Here is a 24,740-nt window from a genome sequence, read left to right as displayed (position 1 = left end):
CATAACCAAGCACCTCAGATTAAATAACATGACAATGGTGCGGCATTCTGTGTTAGTCCACTTGTTTTTTTTAAGTAGTAAAAGCAAGCGATAATCATTTGTCTAACGGTATGACAGGAGTTAAACTTAAATAGTAGAAATGGTATGTGTATATTTCAGACAGGATAGACAGGAGGAATGACAGTCAGAAACGATCGAGTAGTGAGACATGCTTGGATGAGACTTGCTCAGTGTAAAAGATTGATTGTGACAAAATGTAAAACAAAGCATACATTTTCGAATGACTCCTTATCCCCTCAGAAGGCCCCTCAGCATTTATATACCTTCTTAAATGAGGGTAAGGAACCAGGCTAAGAACCTTCAAGACAATGAAATATACAGTAGGAGACAGCTAACAGGAGTGCAACAATGGAAGACCTGAGGTGAAAAATGAAACATAAGGGCTGTGAATCACTAAGAGCCCCACATGACATTCCCTCTCAGCCTATTCCCTTCAGGAGCATAGTCAATCAGGATTGAGTCACACTTCAGGCCCCTCAGTGCCAATAATTGCAGCCAGTGTTGGAGCCACATCACGCTCTCATGCGCCACGGTCTCCCTTATGAACGGATTCTGGCCTCAGCTGATAATGGGATGCAGTTTGAGAAGCCAATCTCTTGCGTTGGTGCTTAGCTACCTACGAAGTTGGTTGTGTAGTTTTATATACAGGCGAGAGATGTAGTCCGCTCCGCCGCTATTTTCATGCTCTCTTCAGCTTGAAAACTGCGTGTCTGCGTTTGGAGCGTGTAGGTGACACTGAGTGGGTGGTCACTCGCTTCCGGCAAAGTAGCCTGTCACTCCCTGAGTTCCAGCTTTCTCCAGAAATTAGCGAACAAGCTGTCCAGCTTGGTCACGATGTCATGCTGTTCTGCACCGCCATGAGGTGAGCACGTGGCATCCGCTATTATATGTGTCTCCGTTACTGCAGCGTGCTATCTTAGCAGTACAACTTGTGCCCAACACTGCTGGGTTGCCCCCTGAAAGCGGACCAGAATCACCCCCACCGGTCCAGGAGGAGGGGGGGTAGGAGTTAAGTGGATCAGCACCACCAGTGCAAGGACGAGGAGAACGGTTGCCTCTCCCCAACTCGAGCACCCGCAGGCCACAGCACACCACCAGGGGCTCCCGGTAGCCTGAATACTCCAGTGAGGTATCAGGGAGCCAGTCTGTGCACCCCGAATTTGAGAACATAACTGTGGCGTTTGTCATAACTCAGTACCTATACGTATTCCCATTAAATCAGCAAGTTCGTGGGGAGCCCTTTTAACATGCGTGTGCTCAGCTAGATGGTCAGGCTCCGCACCCCCCTAAAGCAGGTTATTTTTGGGTCATTTCTAACATCAAGTGGATTATTTTTGACTTAGTTCCTTGTGAGGGCTTGTCCATACAACGAGTGAAAAATAGGGATAATATTCACCCAATCGTTTCCCTTTAAATCTAAAACAAACAAACAAAAAAAACACCCCACTAGTCAATTTCCATTCATCATTTTGCGCCATCTAGTGGTAAAAACGCTTAATGCAAAATGGATATAATGGTTTTGTAGCTTTTAGACACCCAGACATTTTTTTCCACTTAAAAGGAAAATTCCAGGACATTGCTAACCCCAATATATCTCAAAGCACTTGATCTTACTGCAACACTCTCTGCCCAGACTAGGAAGTTACTAAAAACGTTAAACCAATCTTAGCCATTCGATTATTTTTAATAGGATATCAGAGCTAAGACCATAATCCTCTTAAGTGGTAGGTTTATGCCATTATATTTCAGAATTATGCAGCCGTTATATTAATGGAAACAAAATGAAAGTGTGATAGATAGAAACTTGACTGAACAAATCAACAGCTGTAGTACTGCCTCTTCGATGGAACCTTGGGTACCATGAATATATGGCAAAAAGTACTTATACAGCCAAGAGAAAGCATGGTTTATGGAAAACAAATGACAGGTAGGTTCTCTTTAACCCCTTCACTGAAAAGCCACCTTTTATAATTTTAAGACATCTATGGATTTCACAAAAAAGAAAAAAAAAGTTAATATTTATATATCTCCATCAAAAACTGTTCATCACGGCACTGATAGCACAAAAAATACACAATTATAATAAAGATCCCTGACATGAAAAAAAAAAGGGGACGGGGGGGGGGGGAACTGTAATATTATTACCATTTATACAGCACCAACAGATTCCGTAGCGCTTTACAATATTATAAGAGGGGGGATTTAACTATAAATAGGACAATTACAAGAAAACTTACAGGAACGATAGGTTGAAGAGGGCCCTGCTCAAACGAGCTTACATTCTATAGGTAATTTGGAGAAGGAGGGAAGAAACCCACCAGAAATGCTAATTTACATAATTATATAACGCATGACATCACAGAAAATAATGTTACACAATATAACTGCCTAAATTTAAAAAAAATATTACAATGTGTATACTATGGCTGCTTTTTAATGTATTTGATCACATTTTATTAAAGGAATATTGGCCCCTTAATTTGTTCTTGTGCCATATACCTTTTTTAATAAACAATTTTATTTTATTTTTTTATTGTTTTTACCTGGTCACTGAATACTCTGGATTCCTGACTCACCAAAGAACCCCAGGTGGGGATTATACCACCTACACTACCAAAGGGAGCAGCATTCTCTGCTCACTCCCTTGTGAGTACTATACCTTTTAACTTACTTTTTATTACCGCATACAGAGAGCACTATTTGTTTCGGTTTTTCTCTCTCTCCATTTTGAGGATCCGTACTACTAACCTACGCCTATATCCTACCAGTGGGGGATCAACGCCACTGAAAGCGATTTATTCCTGAGCTGGCCATAGCTCTACTATAGGTGAGTAGGAGCATTTCTATTAAGAAACTCTCTGTGTCTCCACCACAGTTGCACACGATTGGTATTTTTCCTTTATTGTGCATGTTTCTGCATTATCCGGACATCAAACTACCTCGGATTCCATAAAGCCTACCATACTACTCTTATCTCTACAATCAAGCTTGGACTATTTTTACTTCATACATTTATCAGGACTTTAATTTATCTCATTTATTTTATGCAAGTACGCTTTGTCTAATATTTCTTTGGCGCGACCTAATATTTTGTTTTTACAATGTGTATAGTATGTCTGACTGTGTGTGTTGCAGTGTGTTTTTGTGCCAGTGTATTAGTGTGTATACTGTGTCTCTCAGTGGAGTGTTGTGTGGAGTGTATACGGTGTATAGCAGTGTAGTGTTGTGTGGAGTGTATACTGTGTATAGCAGTGTGTGTGTTATGAGTGTGTGTACAGCAGTTTGTCATTTGTGTGTAAACTTTATCAAAAGTTTGTGATGGTAAGGTATGTCTAAGATATGTAACAGGGTTGATGCTCCAGGAGGGATAAGCCAAATAACAAATGATTTGGGTAAAATAGAAAAATGGTCAGAGCTGTGGCAGCTGACATTTAATGTGGATAAGTGCAAGATAATGCATCTTGGACGCAAGAACCCAAGGGCAGGGTATAGAATATTTGATAGAGTCCTAAGATCAACACCTGAGGAAAGGGATTTAGCAGCCATTATTTCAGATGAATGTACGCAGACAACATAATAGAGCAGCAGGAAATGCTAGCAGAATGCTTGGTTGTATAGCAAGCATGTCAAACTCAAAGGCTAACACGGGCCAAATAAACAAGGTTTATGTGGGCTGTGAAAAAAGGTTTATTTAGAAAAGTACAGTAAAAAAAAAAAAAAAAAAGTCGCCTCACTGACATTAAACGTCCTCACTCGTAGGGCTTCAAAGTAAACAAAAGAGCAAATTTATTTTTAGAAGACATGCATTTGCATATAAATGTAAAGGCTTGGCCTGCAGTTGTGGGAGGGGCATGTTACCCTATTTAAACCCCCCTACTCGTGACGGTCTGGGTCTATTCTCCCTCTTCGTTGTGTGTCCTTCGTATTCCTCTGTCTTTCTGTTACAAACTCCCGAACGCGTTGGGTTCTCCGTTCGGGAGTTTTTCCTTCCTCACCTGGTTCGCGTGTTTTTCCCACGAACTTCCCCTCTGTTTTAAATGTCCAGGTTTCACGTTTACTTTGGTCCGTGTGGATGCTGTCAATCTGGCGAAAGTGGACGAACCATGTGCAGGCAGACACTCCGGATACACCGTTATCCTCCTGGTAGGAACATCCAATTATGGAGGGGGGAGAGGGGGGGATAAATTAGATTTGTATGTCATTTTTGTGACTAATTTCCGAGGGTTGGTAGGGTCTAAAATTGGCTGGCAGGTTATTTGTGGGTGTTTTAGTTTTCCATTGACATTACATTATTATATGGTCGTTCCCTCGTTTTGCACGTGTGTTTCACGAGGTGGGAGAGGGTGGCCGCCTATTATCTGTGCCAGGGATAGTGTGTGCACATGGCCATCTTACTGCTCACTCATACACCACATTTCTGTTTTTTTAAATTTATTTATCTCATATTTCATCGCCATTGCTGGCTGAGGATTATGGGACTCGTAATTGTTCTCTTATGGCACCACATGCTGGTCACTGCTCATGTTACATGCTGATGTGCTGGCAAGTTATACTGTGAGGCTACCTGCCATATTCCTTCCTAGTTTCAGAGTATGTCTGTTCTATTCAAGGTTGGATGATTTTGTTTTCTCATCCCACAATTTCTGTTGTCTTTATACAGAAGAAATGTAATTAAATATATACCGTATATACTCGAGTATAAGCCGAGTTTTTTAGCACATTTTTTGTGCTAAAAAACCCCAACTCGGCTTATACTCGAGTCAATAGTCTGTATTCTGGCAATTTGCATTGCCATAATACAGACTGGGGGAGAGGGGGGCTGGCAGAGCTGTAACTTACCTGTCCTGCAGCTCCTGTCAGCTCTCTCCTCCTCCGCGCCGTCCGTTCAGCACCTCGGTCAGCTCCCAGTGTAAATCTCGCGAGAGCCGCGGCTCTCGCGAGACTTACACTGGGAGCTGACAGAGGGAGCTGCACGGACGGCGCGGAGGAGGAGAGAGCTGACAGGAGCTGCAGGACAGGTAAGTTACAGCTCTGCCAGCCCCCCTCTCCCCCCCCACTGAACTACCAATGCTGGTCCACCAGGGAAGGAGAGCCCCCCTCCCTGCCATGTATCAAGCAGGGAGGGGGGACGAAAAAAAATAATTAGTAATAATAAAAAAATAATATTAATTAAATAATAAATAATAATACAAAAATAATAATAATGAAATAAATAAAAATAATAATTAATAATAATACATTTTTTTTTTAAAATAAAAAAAAAATTCCCACCCCCCACCAAGGCTCTGCAACACACACACACACACACTGCACTCATACTGCACTCATACTCATACCCATACCCACACGCTGCACTCATACTCATACCCACACGCTGCACTCATACCCTCACGCTGCACTCATACACACACACACACTGCACTCATACACACACACACTGCATTCATACACACACACACTGCATTCACACACACACACAGCATTCATTATACACACACTGTAAATAAATATTCAATTAATATATTTTTTTTAGGATCTAATTTTATTTAGAAATTTACCAGTAGCTGCTGCATTTCTCACCCTAGTCTTATACTCGAGTCAATAAGTTTTCCCAGTTTTTTTGGGTCAAATTAGGGGCCTCGGCTTATATTCGGGTCGGCTTATACTCGAGTATATACGGTAATACTAATTATAAAAATAAATAAATACAATTAAATAAAATAAAAAAGGGGAAGGGGAATGCTTGTCTCAGTCTTTGGCTATGTTCGCCCTGATTTTGCAATCGAATCAGTATGGTGAGATTACAAATTACGTTCCCTGCTTGGCTGGGTCACGTCTGACCGCCATACTCGTACTACGTTATTTGCCATACGGAACGCTAAGTTTTTGTTGGCTGTACACGCGTATGTGCTTTCTTTTTTCTATTTTACATGCTTACTCAATGCAGCCTGTCCACCTGGTCTCCGACAGGCTCACTCTGCCCTCCGGTTACGGTCAGTCTTACGACTTTCCTCGTCCCCCTCCCCCTCGCTATCATCACACGGTACGTCCCCTCTCTCACTCATATTCCTCCTTTCTTAGTTAGCTGTTGCTGGCTGTAGGTGTCCACTAGTTGTAATTCTGGCTTCTTCGCCTTAGGTTAGTGGTCCCGCGAGGTACTACGCCCCTCGGGCCAACTCATAGTTAGCTACCTCGCATTGTGGCATAAAGAGGGCCTCACCTGTCACTCCCTTTCTGTCTTATGTTTAACTGTCACCGAAAGGCCGACACCCCGCCACAACGTTCAGTGGCCACGTTATTCCCTCGCGCCAACGCATAGATAGAGCCTCTCACGCCACTTGGCATCTAATAGGGCCTCACCTGTCACCAAACCTAGTTTTAATTGTTTCGCCTTTTGGCATTAGCTAGTATGCCAGCACGCACACATTCAAACACGTGCACATTGGGTCGATTATGCACTGTTTATTAGTCTTGTTTTTTCTGCCAGGTCTCCACTGCTAGGCGATTGGCGTGGTTTTCTCCGCCTGGGCTCTCTGGCTGGGTCTGATACTCATCGCGCTGAGGAATTTCGGTTACTCCTACTCTCCCGTTGCCGCTGCCTTTCCCTGCACTTTAGGGTCCGACCACGGGCTGCCAGCCTTGTTCGCTCGCGGTCGTCATCTTCAAGTCTGGCTCTTTTTCCACGCTCTCGGTACTTGTGTTGGGGCCTTCTTTCCCTATGAGGCTCTTTCTTCGCGTATTCCAATTCCGTTTCTGTTGCTATGTTGTCTGCGTTTTGGTTTTGCTTCTTTTGCCACCTCTAACTTGCATCAACTCTACCTATCCGGTTACAACTCCACATGTTGTACAGGTTTACCATTCATACGCAGTTTTCATGTACTCTTACTATACTCAAGGCGTTTCATGTTCCGGGAAATTTCAAATTCACAGATTTCACATTAACATCCAAGTATCTCAACCACTATCAGACCTACGAAATGCCTGGGACTACGAAACGGGCATCAACTTTCATTGAAGGGCAATAACTGCTTGATCCAAGGAAATCTGACGCTATTATGGGGTCAAGAAGGATTTTTTTTCCCAGCTTGTTGCAAATTGGCAGCGCTTCAAACTGGGTTTTTCGCCTTCTTTTGGATCAACCGTTTTAAAAAAAACACATTTGTCACTTAAACTATGTAATCTAGTTGTTGAGGCGATATACCTGCTTCCATAGTTACTTGGGTATCACATACTTTCCCACAGCCACCACGTCCTTCTTGTAGCATTATCTCAGGAAGTCTCACCTATTCATGCAGTCTATTGTTTACCTTCTCTACCCCCACACTTAGACTACCCTAGAGGGCCAACACGTTTAACATACCTTACTTCCCCTTGCATAATTAAGAGTGCCGGTTAAAGCGCTGGGCAACTATTTACTCGCTCGCATTTACCATATAGCTAGGCATTAGGTTTTGTTGATTGTTTTCGTTTCTGACAGGTATCCAATTTTTGCCCTCTTTTATTACAGGCCTACCACTACGTCGGTTCCGGCACACCTCAACCAACTTATTTCCGCTTTAATTCCTATACAGCTTTATTTGCCCCTCACACAAATGTAAAGGCTTGGCCTGCAGTTGTGGGAGGGACATGTTACCCTATTTAAACCCCCCTACTCACCTTCCTCCGTCCCGTACGTTTTTTAGCGACTCGCATGTCCCCACCCTCCACTCCCTCTATCTATACTTTCATTACACCTCATGGGTGGGCCCTCTTATTACAGGCCTACCACTACGTCAGTTCCGGCACACCTCAACCGACTTATTTCCCCTTTAATTCCTATACGGCTTTATTTGCCCCTCACACAACCAATGTTTCAGTCCAAATACCTTGACATATTAAGAAAAGTTTGGTAATGGGACTGAAATGGTAATTGTATGCTGTTGCACTAAAAAAACCAAATGACGTTATTGTGTTAATTTTAAAGGAGCTCTATAGGGCCAGGAACACAAACATATATTCCTGACCCTATAGGGTTAAAACCTATCATCTAGCCACCCTAAGCCCCTCATGCCTCCCTAAATATAGAACTATTACTTGTATTCACGTCTGGAGCTGCTGGCTTTGTGCCTGTTTCCTTTGGACCTACCCACTGCCTGGTGACATCAGCAGAAGTGGTAGCTTGATCCAATCACAATGCCTCCCCATAGGATTGGCTGAGACTGATAAGGAGGCAGATCAGGGGCAGAGCCAGCATGATTCAAACACAGCCCTGGCCAATCAGCATCTCCTCATAGAGATGAATTGAATCAATTAATCTCTCTGAGGAAAGTTCAGTGTCTGCATGCAGAGGGTGGAGACACAATGTGTGGATGCATTTTAAGCAGCCATGACCCAGGAAGGATCTCTAACAGCCATCTGAGGAGTGGCCAGTGAAGTGATCACTAGGCTGTAATGCAAACACTGCATTTTCTCTGAAAAGACAGGGAATGATTCTACTCACCAGAACAAATTCAATAAGCTGTAGTTGTTCTGGTGACTATAGTGTCCCTTTAAAGTCCTCTGAGTGTGTTCTTCACTGTGGCATCACTGTGATCTCAGCCAATCCAATGATTTTCCATTGGAAAGCATTGGGAGGCTATTGTGCATGTGTGGCAAAAAGCTTTGCAGTCAATCAGCATCTCCATGCAGACCTAAATACAATGCCTCCTTCCCCCATTCTAATACACTGCCCCCCAAATCTACTACACTGCATCCACTCCCACCATTCTAATTAAATACACTGTCCCCTCCCCCCAGTTTAATACACTACCCCCCACTACTACACTGCCCCTTAACCCAATCTAATACACTGGTCCTTAATCCAATACCCTGCCCCCACTCTCCACACTCTAATTTAATACACTGCCCCATCCCCCCATACTGCCCTCCCTCTAATTTAACACACAGCTCCACCTCCCACCACTCTAATACACTGCCCCCCCCCCCGTCCCTCCTCCAAATTGATATACTGCCCCCCCGTCCCTCCTCCAAATTGATATACTGCCCCCCCCGTCCCTCCTCCAAATTGATATACTGCCCCCCCGTCCCTCCTCCAAATTGATATACTGCCCCCCCGTCCCTCCTCCAAATTGATATACTGCCCCCCCGTCCCTCCTCCAAATTGATATACTGCCCCCCTGTCCCTCCTCCAAATTGATATACTGCCCCCCGTCCCTCCTCCAAATTGATATACTGCCCCCCCTGTCCCTCCTCCAAATTGATATACTGCCCCCCCTGTCCCTCCTCTAAATTGATATACTGCCCCCCGTCCCTCCTCCAAATTGATATACTGCCCCCCCCGTCCCTCCTCCAAATTGATATACTGCCCCCCCCGTCCCTCCTCCAAATTGATATACTGCCCCTCCCGCCTCCAATTTAATACACTGCACCTCTGTCCCATTTTCACATTGTACACATAAAGGTCCCCCAAGCCTCTCTTCCCCTATCTCAACATGAACCGTCCGTCCTCCAGGTCCAGCTCTTCTCTGCTCAAGCAGGCCAGGCGCTCCTCTGGCACTGGGAGCAAAAGGGAAGGGGGAGCGGCTGTCCAGCTCTGCAGACAAGACACACTGTGCACTGTAGAACCGCGAAGCCACAGCACGCACTTGGCTATGGCAGGACACCTGTCTTGCCCAAGGACAGGTGTGCCGCAAATATATTTATTGTGGGCTCCATGCGGCGCTGCAAGTTTGACATGCTTGTTGTAAAGGTAGCTGTAATAGCAGTAGAAAGAGGGAAGTGCTCATGCCACTCACTGTACAGAACACTGGTGATACCTCACTTGGAGTATTGTACGCAGTACTGGAGACCATATCTTCAGAAGGATATTGATACCTTAGAGAGAGTTCAGAGAAGGGCTACTAAACTGGTTCATGGATTGCAGGATAAAACTTACCAGGAAAGGTTAAAGGTTCTTAACATGTATAGCTTGGAGGAAAGATGAGAGAGGGGGGATATGATAGAAACATTTAAATACATAAAAGGGAATCAACACAGTAAAGGAGGAGACAATATTTAAAAGAAGAAAAAACTAGCACAACAAGGGGACATATTTTTAAACATTTTCCCCTCTAATTTAAGACTAATATCAGGAAGTATTACTTTACTGAGAGGGTAGTGGATGCATGGAATAGCCTACCAGTTGAAGTGGTAGAGGTTAACACAGTGAAGGAGTTTATGCATGTGTGGAATAGGCATAAGGCTCTCCTAGATACAAGAGACTAATGCGAGTATTAATAAAATCGGGCAGGTAGCAAACCTAGCTGTATTGTATGCAATTTGTATACAGCGAGGCATACATAGACTAGATCAGGGGTAGGCAACCTTTAAGTAGTACTGTGCCAAAACAAGATGCATGTTGTCATATTCTGCTTGTGTTATTTGTGGGTGCTGCAGTTGCTTATTAGCGTTGTATTTTTGAGTATGTGGGCTGTTATATTGTATATGTTCATGAGTAGTTTATGGTATTGTGTATAATACCTATGAATATGAACTGTGTATGTGGGCTGCTTGTGTAATTGTGTGTGGATAATATGTCTGTTTTGTGGCGTAATGTGGATAATATGTCTGTTTTGTGTTTGGTGGCGTGTGTGTATGTGTGGGGTTGCTTGTGGGTTTGTGTGCATATATGTAGATTGTCAGTGGTGTTGTGCTTGTGGAGACTGTGCGTATTTATACGAGGGGAAGGCTTGTTCTGCAGCTCCGTGTACATCTAGCAGTGTGGGTGGCTTCCTTCGTTTCTAGTGGGGACCAGTGTGGATTCTTAGTGCTGCAATGCGGAAATTGAGGATTGTCCATCACCACCTGTATTCACCACTCAGTTCCACTGGGACTCCTTGTAAGCCATGCATGACACACGTGCCATAGGTTGCTGACCCCTGGACTAGATTCTCATGATAGCAAAGCACAGCATTGATCCAACGGGTCAGTGAAGTTATTGGGGCATAGGAGTGGAAGTCAAAGTACTTCCTCTATCAACTCCAAAGCACTTGAAAATGCCTTGAGTAACAGCGTTACAGTGGACTTTTCTTAAAAATTTTAAAAAATTAAAAAAATAAAAAAAAAACAAAAAAAAAAAACACACACCTCGAGATAGTCATATGTAAAAAAGGAGAGATATACATTGTGGAGATAGCTCAATGGTTAGTTCTCTAGTTGCAGTATCCCTACTACTTTCTCAAGCTGTGGGTTCAATTCGGTCAGGATTACAGTATGATCCAGCACATAGAATTGTTTAACACAGATGACTGATAGGTAACGTATACCGGGCCCTAGAATGGCCGGACTAACTTACCAAAGAATAGTCAGGAATAGCCGAAGGTTAAGGGACACAGAAAGAGACACAACGATAAGGTAAAGCCAGGGATGGCAGAAAACAGGGAAGTCAAAATCAATGCCAAGTCAAATAACCAGAATCAATAACGCGCTCTCGGACAACCACTAGGAAAACCACGACAGGGCAATGAGTGTCAGGTATAATGAGGTTTAAATATCTGTTCAAATCTTCCGATTGGCCGAAATCTGTCTTAACCCCAAAACGTACGCGCGCCATCGTCAATTACATGAGCGGATGTGGGGGTATATTTGGCCGTGGATCCGCAGCGGCCGGCGTCCATTAACATGCCGCAAGTGTCATTCATGCAAAGACATGACCGCTGGGTGCAGAGACCGCAAGGTGAGGAAGAATATGTTACAAATTCCCAACAAAGTCAAGACAGCACTTAATACCGTATACGTATTACAATAGCTTATATGTAATCATTTTAATGTTCAGTTGAATTATTATTTACTCACTGTTTGGCAAAGGCCTGCAGCCTGGCCTTTAGTGACGATATGGCAGAGGCAGAGCTATGCACCGCTTTATACCACACCAGGGGAAGCAGGCAGTGATAGGCTGAGAATGTCAGCCAATCACTGCCCCCAATCTCTGGTATGAGTTTGAATGGAGAAGGAAGTTTACACCACAATGTTATTTGAGGCTGGGCTGCAAGGGACCAAGCATTTTTATTAAACTGACCTGGACCCCCACTCTGTTTCTTTTATTAAATTCAACCAATTAAGAAAAGAGTAATTTAGGTGAACATTGTTCAAAACAATTCTCTAGAAGTTCACAGAACACTGACAAATGCAGATATTATACACACACACACACACTAATTATATACTGTATAGAATTAAACAGATCCATAGACAGAAAAAAAAAACAGTATTGCATACATTATTAAGAGGGACATCAGAAGCAACATAAAATATTATTTTCAGGCGACAGGTTTAAGGATTTGTAGATATCTATACATACACTTCAAGGATTATAGGGAGGAGAAAACAAAACAAAATAAAAACCCACAATAGATTCCGATGTCCTGTGTACCTCAGACAATTTAGCTCGTACTTGCAACCGCAGCAACACATTCAAAGTCATTCAAAGGTTTGCATTGCACAAGCTTCCAGGCCGGAAGGATCAAATAAGCCAACTGTTAAGTTTTGTTTAACCCAAGGGTAATACGAGGCAGATCTCTAAAAGAGCAATATTTGCAATTCTTCCAGGAAGTTGTAGGTTTCCAAAAAATTAACTCCTAATGTGCTGTAACATTTTAGAAATATATATATATATATATATATATATATATATATATATATATATATATATATATATATATATATATAAAACATGGGGGGATGGGATGGTCTGTCAACATTGAAGTTGCTGTTTAGGAGAGAGGAGAGTGCGCTGGATCTTGTGTATTGTTTATTATATATATATATAAAAATACAACAGTTCTCAGCACTCACGCTAAAAGTATAAAGTTGTGCCTTAAAAGGCCTGCCGGGTGCTAGACTTCCAGGGAGTTAAATTGTAGATAAATAAAGTAAAGCAAGCTGCACTCACGGACTTATGAATTCAAATGGTGTTTATTCCATCAATGATGGAATAAACACCATTTGAATTCATAAGTCCGTGAGTGCAGCTTGCTTTACTTTATTTATCTATATATCTATATATCTATATCTATATCTATATCTATATCTATATCTATATCTATATCTATATCTATATCTATATCTATATATATATATATATCTATATATATATAAAAATACAACAGTTCTCAGCACTCACGCTCAAAGTATAAAGTAGTGCCTTAAGAGGCCTGCCGGGTGCCAGACTTCCAGGGAGTTAAATTGTAGATAAATGAAGTAAAGCAAGCTGCACTCACGGACTTATGAATTCAAATGGTGTTTATTCCATCAATGATGGAATAAACACCATTTGAATTCATAAGTCCGTGAGTGCAGCTTGCTTTACTTTATCTCTATCTCTATCTCTATCTCTATCTCTATCTCTATCTCTATCTCTATATATATATATATATATATATATATAAAAATACAACAGTTCTCAGCACTCACGCTCAAAGTATAAAGTAGTGCCTTAAGAGGCCTGCCGGGTGCCAGACTTCCAGGGAGTTAAATTGTAGATAAATGAAGTAAAGCAAGCTGCACTCACGGACTTATGAATTCAAATGGTGTTTATTCCATCGAAGGTAGAAAAAAAGAAGATCCTCTTTTTTTCTACCTTCGATGGAATAAACACCATTTGAATTCATAAGTCCGTGAGTGCAGCTTGCTTTACTTCATTTATATATATATATTTTTTTTTTTTTTCCTTTTGCTTCTTTTATCAAAGCAGATATGACACCACTATCACTATTAATACTATAATTCACTGTTGAGGGCATGCAATGTCAGTAGCTAATATAAAACCCAGAAAATTAAACAGAAAAGTAGTTTACCTCAAAGCATTCCTCTTTGCAAAGAATAGTTAGTGCTTGTTTAATTGGAAACGAGAGAAATCTCAAATGTATCTTTCCTGGTAAAATATTTTATAAATAAATAGTTTAGTGAATAGATTTATTATGGCACAAATAGCTCTCACGGCATCAGGCAGAAGGTTAGAATACCTGTATACCTAGGGCCAACAGTCTAAGTATTACCGGTCCTTAGAATGACCAGGCTTGATGTAAAATGATAGAACACAAAGACTGCAAACAAACAAATTCAGAGATTGAGGGTGACAGAGGATCAGAGAATTGGTAAACAAGCCATGATCAACAGAGGTATAGTAGAGAACTGAAGCCACGTCAAAAACAGAGTAATCAATAGGTAAGAACGACAATGGAAAAAGTGGATAGCCATGAATAAACGTAACCTTTAATACTTGTCTTAAAGCAGGGCTTGACACATTTGATTGGAATGTAGAAGCAAAAAAGAAGTTAGAAGCCAGGTTTTTTTAAACTAACAAAGCATTATTTTCAATGACAAAAATACATTTTTTGGAGTGAAACTATAGTAACCAGAACCCTTGGGCTAGCATTGGCTAGGCTGACACCATCAAGATTGATTATCTCAGCTATGGAAATGGGGCCATTCCTATGCGAACAGATAAGGCCAGTCACCTAAATAGACACACACACAAACTCACTGACTGACAGACACATACACACTGATACTGACAGACACATACACACTGATACTGGCACACACACTTTTTCTCATACACTCAAATTATTGTTTTGTTTTTCTAACTCCTGAACGGAGTGAAACGCTATCCTGGAATCAACTGTTGCTGATAGCAGCATTTGATTGGAGTAGTTCTGCGTCTTGCTATCTTCCATAGATAGTGTTTTAAACATGCATGAGAGTACAGCACTGATGTTGGGTCCTGGCAGAAGAAGTGCCAGGAGTTGAAGTGGACTTCATGGATGAAGAAGGCAGTGGATGTAAAAAAAAAAAACAGGTTTAGGCAAGAAAAACTCCCCTTTTCCAGCACCTTGTCGGCATCTTGTTGCATGAAGCAATAGCGATATCTGGGGTCATTGCAACACATGTAAAGACTCCAGTAGGTAACAGAGCTGCTTTAATGCATCTGTTGCATCTAAAGACTCGGTTATACATGGCATTCCTCCCTATAGCCCCTCCCTTTTCCCCCCACTTAACCTTTTTTATAATCCACAATAACAAGCTCCTTTATGCACACTTTGCTACGAACACCAGCAAAGTTTGTAACACAGCTATTGTACTGGTTTCATAGACCCTTGGAAGGCTAGCAAAAGATATCCAAAGGTGGTCAGCCTACCTGAAGTGAGGGAAAGTGAGAAAAGGGTTCTGTGAATGCTGGAAGGCTATAGAATGGGTGACATGTTTGAAATCTTTGTTGCTGTATTGCATTATGAAATAAAGTGTTATTGTAACAGGGTAGCGTGTATAGTATGATTCTAAGCATTTGTAACTTTATCGTGGGGTTTCTATACTTTCGCCTGTTTTTTGTACCCTGTGATAACCTTAAAGATTAAAAAAATAAATAAAATAAAAAAGACTCCTTTAGGTGGTGAGCGGCAGGAGACCAGAAATATGTCTATGTACATGGATGTTGGTCATGTTTTGTATCTTTCTAGCTTTAGCTGAGGCAAAAGATGAAACTACCTTGGAAGTCACCGGACCAAACCTTATTTTGGCCAATAAACCTCTATCATGAGTTGAGATAGAGTATAAAATGATCATCAATGGTTTTAGTATGCGCACGCTCCATTGGAAACGGACATGCATGTTTGTATGCACTTTTCAATAGCTTATTCAGATTGCCTTTACTTGGAAAGAGTTGTCTTAGTCCTGATGTTTCTGACAGTAAGTCAGCATCAGTAATACAATTATGTGACAATAAAATGTATAAAGGAAAATGTGGAACGGAGCGGTCCGCATGAAAAATGACACTTGAATGATGCATGGCATCAATACATGTGCCTCATCAGCGTCGGGAGGGGGCAGAGACCATATCAGAAAGTCACATTTTAATAAGAGCTCTGATACTGTGCCTCCTAACGTGCAGTGTTTCTTTAGTATTAGAGCATTTAAATCTGATCCCTTCTGTGGGGATTTTCAAAAGGATCACTTGAGAGAGTATAATCAATATTTACTGAACCCTACATAGACAGAGCACAGCAGAGGGAACTAAAGAGTTTTGTGCCACTATTGTACTTCCTCAACACATTGCTGGATCTGATCTGTTTGTAGGTGCGACGGAAAGGATTCAGTTTCCACAATCTAAATATAGGTTTGCAAGAAGAGAACCGCCTGAATCAGTCAATGTATACCCAGTAAGAGACTACTGTAACTTGCACTAATTGCCTGCAAGTAGGAAAGGACTACAGTCACTGAAACCCACAGGATGAAGGCCATCTAGATAAGCTGTGGAGAGCACCAGGGTACGTGTAAAACGTGGGTCATTTGTCAAAAGCATGCTGTCTTGTTTGTGCCATAATGTTAATTTACACTAGCCACAACATTAAAACCACCTGCCCAAGCAGCAGGCAGAGCAATAGCACAACACTGGACACACACAGAACTGCCCCCGCTGTCCCTGGTGCTCACAAAACTCCGGGATAACTACCTTATGGACAAGCTCACAGCACAAGTCAGGAACACAATGGGCACTTTTCGAAAGGTCTGGGAGTTGTGGTAGGAATTTGACACCTAGCACACACCAATCCAGGAACCAGCCACCCGGCCCCTACACTACCAATACAGAGCTCCTACTGGCCAACTCGCCCACACTCCTGAGTGTAGATACCACAGAGCAGTCTGGGGAAAACTAACAGCAGCCCCGGAAGTTCCGACAAAGGGGGCAAGCTCGGGGGGCTGCCGGCCAGGACCGAGGCATACAGCCAAAAGGTGAGCCCCGGTGGGCGGCAACTGGGGGAACACTTAGGGCAGGGAGATAAGGAGAGGGAGGGGGCCTGGGATCAATGGGACTTAAGAGTGTAGCGATCACATTGAACCAATACCACACCTATGACCTGAGTGCAAAGAGAAAATACACATCCCATGCACCTACGCAAAAATGAGACAAACATGGACGGAATGCAACATAGTTATTATTAAAGGTTTTAAAATTATGATCTTTGCTATGTTTATAAACAAATACGTTGACGTCTTGTGCCACTATAAAACCGCAATGCCAGATATGTACATGTTACCTAACCTACGTTTTTCTTTCTGTAAACACCAATATATCCTATGTACATTGTTCTTAGGCCTTGGCGAAAACATACTGGCGCGGCTTAAACCTAAAAATGCTAAAATAATGTACCATTACCATTTTATTATGCTGGACGAAATGCCTACTTCACTTAACCATGTTTTTTCATTCTGTAAATACATATCTTGTTACAACGCATTATAAATGGGCCTCTGCGAAGACCCAATGTGAGACTTATTGAGCCGCGCATTACGTCAATGCAAAAATAAATATTTAAAAAAAATAAATAAAACCACCTGCCTAATACTGTGTAGTTCCCCCAAACAGTTCTGATGCGTGGAGGCATGGACTCCAGAAGACCTCGGAATGTGTACTGTGATATCTGGAATCAAGACATTCGCAACAGATCTTTTAAGTCCTGCAAGTTGTGAGGTGGATCAGATTTGTTGTTTGAGCACATCCCACAGATGCTCAATAGGAGAGAAATCTGGGGAATTTGGAGGTCAAGGCAACACCTTGAACTCTTCGTCATGTTCCGCAAACAATTTCTGAACAATTTTTGCAGTGTGCATTATCCTGCAGAAAGAGGTCACTGCTATTAGAGAACACAATTGCCATGAAGGGGTGTACGTGCTCTGCAAAATTCTGTAGGTAGGCGGCACATGTCGAAGTAACATCCAAAAGAATGCCAGGACCAAGATTTCATATCAGAACATTGCCCAGAGCATAACACCACCTACGCTGGCCTGCCTTTTCCCATAGTGCATCTTGCGGCCATCTCTTCCCCAGGTAAAAAAATTCAAATAAAAAAACACTAGCCATGCACAGGATTTAAAACAAAATATGATTCATTATACCAAGCAACCTTCTTCCATTGCTCCATGGTCCAGTACTAACACCCATGTCCCCATTGAAGACGCTTTTGGCATCTTCTGACAGTTCTGCTACTACATACCCCCATGTGTGTTCTGACACCTTTCTATCATGGCCAGCATAAAGTTTTTCAGCAATTTGAGCTACAGCAGCTCTTCTGTGTGATTGGACCAGACAGGCTAGCTTAGGCCCTTACGATCTGCTGAAGACTTACATCTATCTTCTGTCCGTACTCCCACCTCTGATACTCATAATTACTCACCTTTACTCCTCTGGCATACTGGTCTAACCACAACTGGCTGAGACAATCAATCATCTAATGATATGGAAGCACTTGGGAGGCTAGAAAGCAGGGAGCAAAATGCCGCTCTGCGCCAAGTAGCATCACCTAACAAAGATGCATCGAATCAATGCATCGCTATGGAGAGCATTCAGCGTCTACATGCAGAGTGTGCAGATGCAGGACATCAGTCTTCCAATCTTGCAGGACTAATCCAGAAAACAACTCTAGTGACTGTCAGAGGTGGTGTAAGACAGCAGTCTCTGTGGTCAAGAACCACTAACTTAAGCTGTAGTGTTCCTTTAAACCCTTAAGGACACATGACGTGTGACATGTCATGATTCCCTTTTATTCCAGAAGTTTGGTCCTTAAGGGGTTAAAGTGGAACAGTCACTTCCAGAGAAGGGAAAACAACTTGGGTTGAGACTACTTGACCCGTAGTAAGCAGAACATCCCTAGTGTACTGTGCTATAAGACAGGAAATGTTACTTGTTCATTCACCTCTGTAAAGCTATTGAAGCATTTACAGAGGTGCATAATGCAGCAGAGATATTTCAAAATAAAAAGTATTTACCTCATCTCCACTCCCATATTGCAACAAGTTTTCTGTCCCATGACGCCTTGAGCGCATGCTTGGACATCTAACGTAGAAATGCCATGCATACAACCTGCACTTATAAGCCTTTGAATGAAAATAAAGTTGATTGCTTAAAGTAACCTGCATACACTCTCCGCATTAAGTATGACTTTGAAGTGCAGCCCTAAGGCACCAACTCAGACCTGTCAGTATGAGAATCAGTCTTTGACTTTTGTCCAAGTTTCAGCACCACTTCCTGGTGCGATATCAGTCTGCCTCTGGCTGCAAGCAGCTTCTCTAAACTGTGCAACTACAAAGACTTTTTATAAGTTTTGGGGGGGGGGGGGGGGGGGGGGCGATAATAAGGTATTGTAAATGCCAGGATTGCCAAACTACAGATGTTGCTGGTCTACAAATCCAATTAGTCTCTGTCCCTCTACTGCATTCATAATGCGCTGTAGTCCACCAACATCCAGGGTATACAGTCTTACAACAATGAATATGATGCATTAAACAGAGGGTAGGTTTTTTACTCCTTAAGGAATCAAGTATTTTTGTAGCACAACATGCTTCTTTAAATTCAGTCTGTATTACTCATTTACTTACTTAGCCTTGTGTGCAAATTTAAACTTATGCTTATATTATTAGAGTTATGCACTCATTACTTAAAGGAACATTATAGTGTTAGGAATACAAAGCTGTATTCCTAACAGTATATTGTCCCTCTGCCCGCTCAATTCCCTCTTCCTGGCGAATAAAGGAGTTAAATAAATCACTTACCCAATTCCAACGCGGATGTCCCTCAGAGCTGGTTCGGGCTCCACTCCACAGTCATCCAATGGGGGAAATCTAAAGATATACTCAATGCTTTCCTATGGTGAATTTGAAGACGCTGGAAATGTGGAAGCTACACGGAGTAAAATTTCATGGAAATGCAGGAAACACCTCTAGAGGCTGTCTGGCAGACATCCAATATAGGCTGTCTTAATCCTGCAAGTTAAACATTGCAGTTTCTCTAAAACTGCAGTGTTTTAAAGGGCAGGACTAAAGGGGACAGGAACAATGTACTCTGACCACTTGTGATCACGATCACAATGAGATAGAGTGGTCTGGGTGCCACAGTGTCCCTTTAAGGCAAGACAATACAATCACATTCTGGTAAATAGATATTCTGAGTTCACTCATTGGGAATAAACAAAAAAAATAACAGGATCTAGAGTACCAGCATCTATGCAAGATATTTTACATACAGATACAAAATGTTGCAATGCCTGAACTACAAAATATGCTAAAAAATTTAAAAAAAAAAAAAAAACGCAAGGCAAATACATATGCTAAAATGCAACTAAACAGGCATAGGCAACCTTTAGCACTCCAGCTGTTTTGGACTACACCTCCCACGAGGTTTTGCCAACATTATGGGTGTAAGAGCATTTTGGGTGATGCAGTCCAAAACATCTGGAGTGCCGGAGGTTGCCTATCCCTGAAATAAACAATGAGACAATATATACTTAATGAAGCAATATATAAACACACACAAACAAATGAACACACAATGAGGAACTAAGGGAGATTTCCCTTATAAATTACTATTTTTACACCCCAGTGATTTCTCCATATATACCCCATATAAGATTATGAGAGGACCCTCCGTAATCCAAGATATACATAATTAATCGTATCATATGTCATGTTTCCACCTTCCATATAACACACTTAGGACGCAGTGATTGTATTGCATGAAATTTTTCGGGGGGTATTTGCTGATCGCCATATATTTAAATGGCTTACCAGCAATAATTAAGCTTTCATTTGATCAATTTTCTAACCGGTAATGCACTCGTGCACCGGTATCATTAAACTATCTTCACTGAGCGAGGGACGTGTGCCAATCATCTGACGTAGTAGCTATGAATCTCCACCCACATGATGCTCACGTCAAGATACCACGTCACTGATGACGAACAAATTACCTCCTTCATGATTGGCCACCTTGCATTTAAATGCTGGGGGGGTTCTGGCGGCAACTTTCACCCCTGACGAAGGAGTTTTCAGACTCCGAAACGCACGTCGGGTTAAGACGAGGGGTATTCCCACTCACGGCACTTTGACACTTCACGTGCACCACCTAATATGCACTAAGGGAAACCCCTCTCTGCACATTTTTCGTTATGTTTAATTTTTGTTAACCATTCTCATTGATCATTTAATTTTGGTTTGGAGTCCGATACCACTGATAGGAACAGTATTTAGTTTAACCATCTAGCGTTAGAACACCCACGAAGGTGTTTATTAGCAGAAGCAAAGGGAATTTAAGCAGTTTAGCGATTGATTTGTGTTTCCAAGAGAGACTTTTTCTCGTTACACCTTACTATTATCGCTGCCTGTGTTTGTCAGTAGACATCTTCCCTTTTACCTTATCACTGTGCATTAGTACTGGTTAAACGTTTTTTTCTCTTTCTTCTTCTCCCTATTGAATACTGTGCCTCTCATTGTTACATGTATAGACGGCACGGTTTATATTTTAAGGGATCATATTAGAAGTTAAGGGAATCACAGCAGTCCAGCGATCTAATTGTGTTATCTAAAAGATATTCTTTTCTCGTTATAAATTACCATCATCGCTACCTGTGTTTGTCATTAGACATCTTCTCTTTTACTTTACCACTGTGCATTAGTATTGGCTAAACGTTTCCTTTTTTTCTCCCTATTGGATACTGTGCCTCTCATTGTTACATATATAGACGGCACTATTTATATCTTTAAGGGACCATACTGTCTAGGGGTTGACTGTCGCATACTTCCCTGGGAATAGCACTCTGAACAAAGTATTCATTTGCATACCAGGGACAGACTTTCCAATCATTTATAGGATACAGAAGTATACGTGGATACACAGTGGCAAGTGTATCTCTCTCTATAAGCAGTTAATAAAGTTTCAGTGTAACACTGTTGATTTCGAGATACTTTTTCTTGCACTGTATCCACTATTTCCAGTACCATTTATTGCTGTTTTTTCCTATTTTTGTTCCCCTAGTTCGCTCCTATCCACTGGACTCCTAATCTTAAAATAGATTAGGCTCATATCAATATTGATCTGTCATCTTACCAGCTTGCTGGGTAGTCTCTCTCTTTTTAAGGGGCACTACCACAGCATTCAATGCGTTTTCTTCATTAAATATACACACACACAGTGAAGCAAGTGTACACACACACACACACAAAATGAAGCAATATATACACACACAAACAAGTGTACACACACACGCAAAATGAAGCAATATATACACACACAAACAAGTGTACACACACACGCAAAATGAAGCAATATATACACACACAAACAAGTGTACACACACGCAAAATGAGGCAACATAGACACACACACAATGAGGCAACATACAAAACACAAGCAAACAGATGTATACACAAAGCAATGAGGCAATATATACACACACAATGATGCATTATAGACACACACAATGAGACAACATACAAAACACAAGCAAACAGATGTATACACAAAGCAATGAGGCAATATATACACAAAGCAATGATGCACTATAGACACACACAATGATGCACTATAGACACACACAATGATGCACTATAGACACACACAATGATGCACTATAGACACACACAATGATGCACTATAGACACACACAATGATGCACTATAGACACACACAATGAGGCAACATACAAAACACAAGCAAACAGATGTATACACAAAGCAATGAGGCAATATATACACACACACAATGATGCACTATAGACACACACAATGATGCACTATAGACACACACAATGATGCACTATAGACACACACAATGATGCACTATAGACACACACAATGATGCACTATAGACACACACAATGAGGCAACATACAAAACACAAGCAAACAGATGTATACACAAAGCAATGAGGCAATATATACACACACAATGATGCACTATAGACACACACAATGATGCACTATAGACACACACAATGATGCACTATAGACACACACAATGATGCACTATAGACACACACAATGAGGCAACATACAAAACACAAGCAAACAAATGTATACACAAAGCAATGAGGCAATATATACACTGATAAATGCACCTTAACACAAACAATAGGACATGATACACTGAGAATATTAACAAAACACAAAGCAATACACACTACACAACAATGGAGCAACACACAACAATGGAACAACACACAATACACAACAACGCAGTAACACACACACAGAGTAACAACACAAACTCCCCAGCTGCTCTGTAAGTCCCCCTAACAGGGACCCACGTGACCTTATAACAGCCGGGTATTGTTAAATGCCCTCCATGTATCGGCTCTGACCTGTGCAGCCCGTGTCCCTGGCGTCCCCCCTTCTATTCGGCTTATTCCCCCATACTCCCGCCAGCCCGGCCTGTCTGTTTTCAGTGGGATGAAGATACTTCCGCTTCCGGTCACACGCAGCAACATGGCGGCGTGCATGACATGGTTACCATGGAGACCGTGTGTACATCCATAACTAGCTCCCTTTACCTGGGGCAGAGCGAGAGCTAAACACGTTTAATAATAAAATAAATAATACAAAAAATGTCAAGTTGTATCGATTCCCTATTGTATGAGATCAAATGTTGCTATAAATTATATTTTTGCCCTTTTTTTTGTTTTTTTTTGCTATACAATTAGAGCTTTGGGGGGGTGGGAGGGGGGCTGGAGGGGCTGTTCTGAGAGAATTTAGGTGAATTACTAATAACATTTTATGCAAGTAATATGTAATTGAGAACAATGTTATTTTCACAGATTAATTTCTCATTTCTAAATACATGCATTGTGATTTAAAGCGATTCTCAAAGATCCCTGTGACATCGCCGCTGGGGTCTGGCGGCCAGGTTAAGGTGAGTTTACTTACCTGAACCAGAACCTCACAGGCGCCGCAGTTCCTCTTCAGAGCCAGCGTCACTGCTGTACTCACGCGCATGCACAAACATACAGCATTGAGGTTTATGGAGGATCCAACGAAACAGCCATCACTGGTTACGGGTGTTGGGATTGACACTTAGACTCCACCTTGAGTCTAATAAAATGATGTGGAGGAGAAATACAGAGACAAAGTACTCTGTACTTTGTCTCTGTATATATCTTGATTGGATTGGCATATCGGTGAACATGCACAGATCTTTCATTGGAGTAACCTTGCTGGCATTATCCATCTGGACCAAGAGTAACTAAAAGGTGACCTAATGCCTAGGGCCCAGGCATTAGACAGGGACCCCAGAACTATGAACTTGCTTATAACCGTCCTTGTAGGACGAATGAAGGGGAGACCCTTAACTGGTAACATGCCTAGGGCTCTTGGAGATCTTAATACTTCTCTGATCCCCCTTTAAAATAAAACAAACTCACCTGTGATTTTGTGCCAAAGCCATGTTCTCCCTGCAGTCTTATCCTCCTATTATGCAATTTTCTTTCACACTGGCAGCATGGGGGGTGGGCAATGATCATCTGTTGTCAGCACATATAGTAGGTGGCAACCAATGACCAATGTAAGCACAGTTTTATAGATTGGGGAGTCACTAACTGGCTGAGAGTATTAGCTGACTACTTTAGCTAATCAGTGGAGACCATTCCTAGTGGCAGTCCATAACTTCTGAGGCTGAGGTTTTAGAAGCAGGATGGTAAATTGGGGTGCTGGATGCATGGGGTTAGACAGTTTGAGAATGCTTTAACCCTTTGAGATAAGAGTACGTCCAGTGGCTTCCTAGCACCATAACAACGTTCATGTCACGTCCTTGTTCATGTCACAGTTCATGTCACGTCCTTGTACTGCTCTTTACCAAAAAGGTCTAAAAGCAGTAGATTTTTTTTTATTTTGAACAATTTTCTT

At 41.8% G+C, this 24,740-nt stretch overlaps 1 protein-coding gene across 1 annotated transcript in view; it reads right to left on the bottom strand.

Annotated features, from left to right (window-relative positions):
* Positions 1-23,221, bottom strand: part of LOC134583536 (zinc finger protein 106-like) — an 81,806-nt gene extending 58,585 nt beyond the window's left edge. The window contains exon 1 of the mRNA XM_063440472.1: positions 23,204-23,221. The gene's annotated coding sequence lies outside the window, so the exon portion shown is untranslated. The remainder of the gene's footprint in view (positions 1-23,203) is intronic.
* Between the last annotated feature and the right edge of the window lie 1,519 nt (positions 23,222-24,740).

This window comes from Pelobates fuscus, chromosome 13 (assembly GCF_036172605.1).
Source record: "Pelobates fuscus isolate aPelFus1 chromosome 13, aPelFus1.pri, whole genome shotgun sequence".
Classification (NCBI taxonomy): Eukaryota; Metazoa; Chordata; class Amphibia; order Anura; family Pelobatidae; genus Pelobates; species Pelobates fuscus.
The sequence above is the reverse complement of the archived record's forward strand: the minus strand, read 5'-3'. Positions and strand labels throughout refer to the sequence as shown.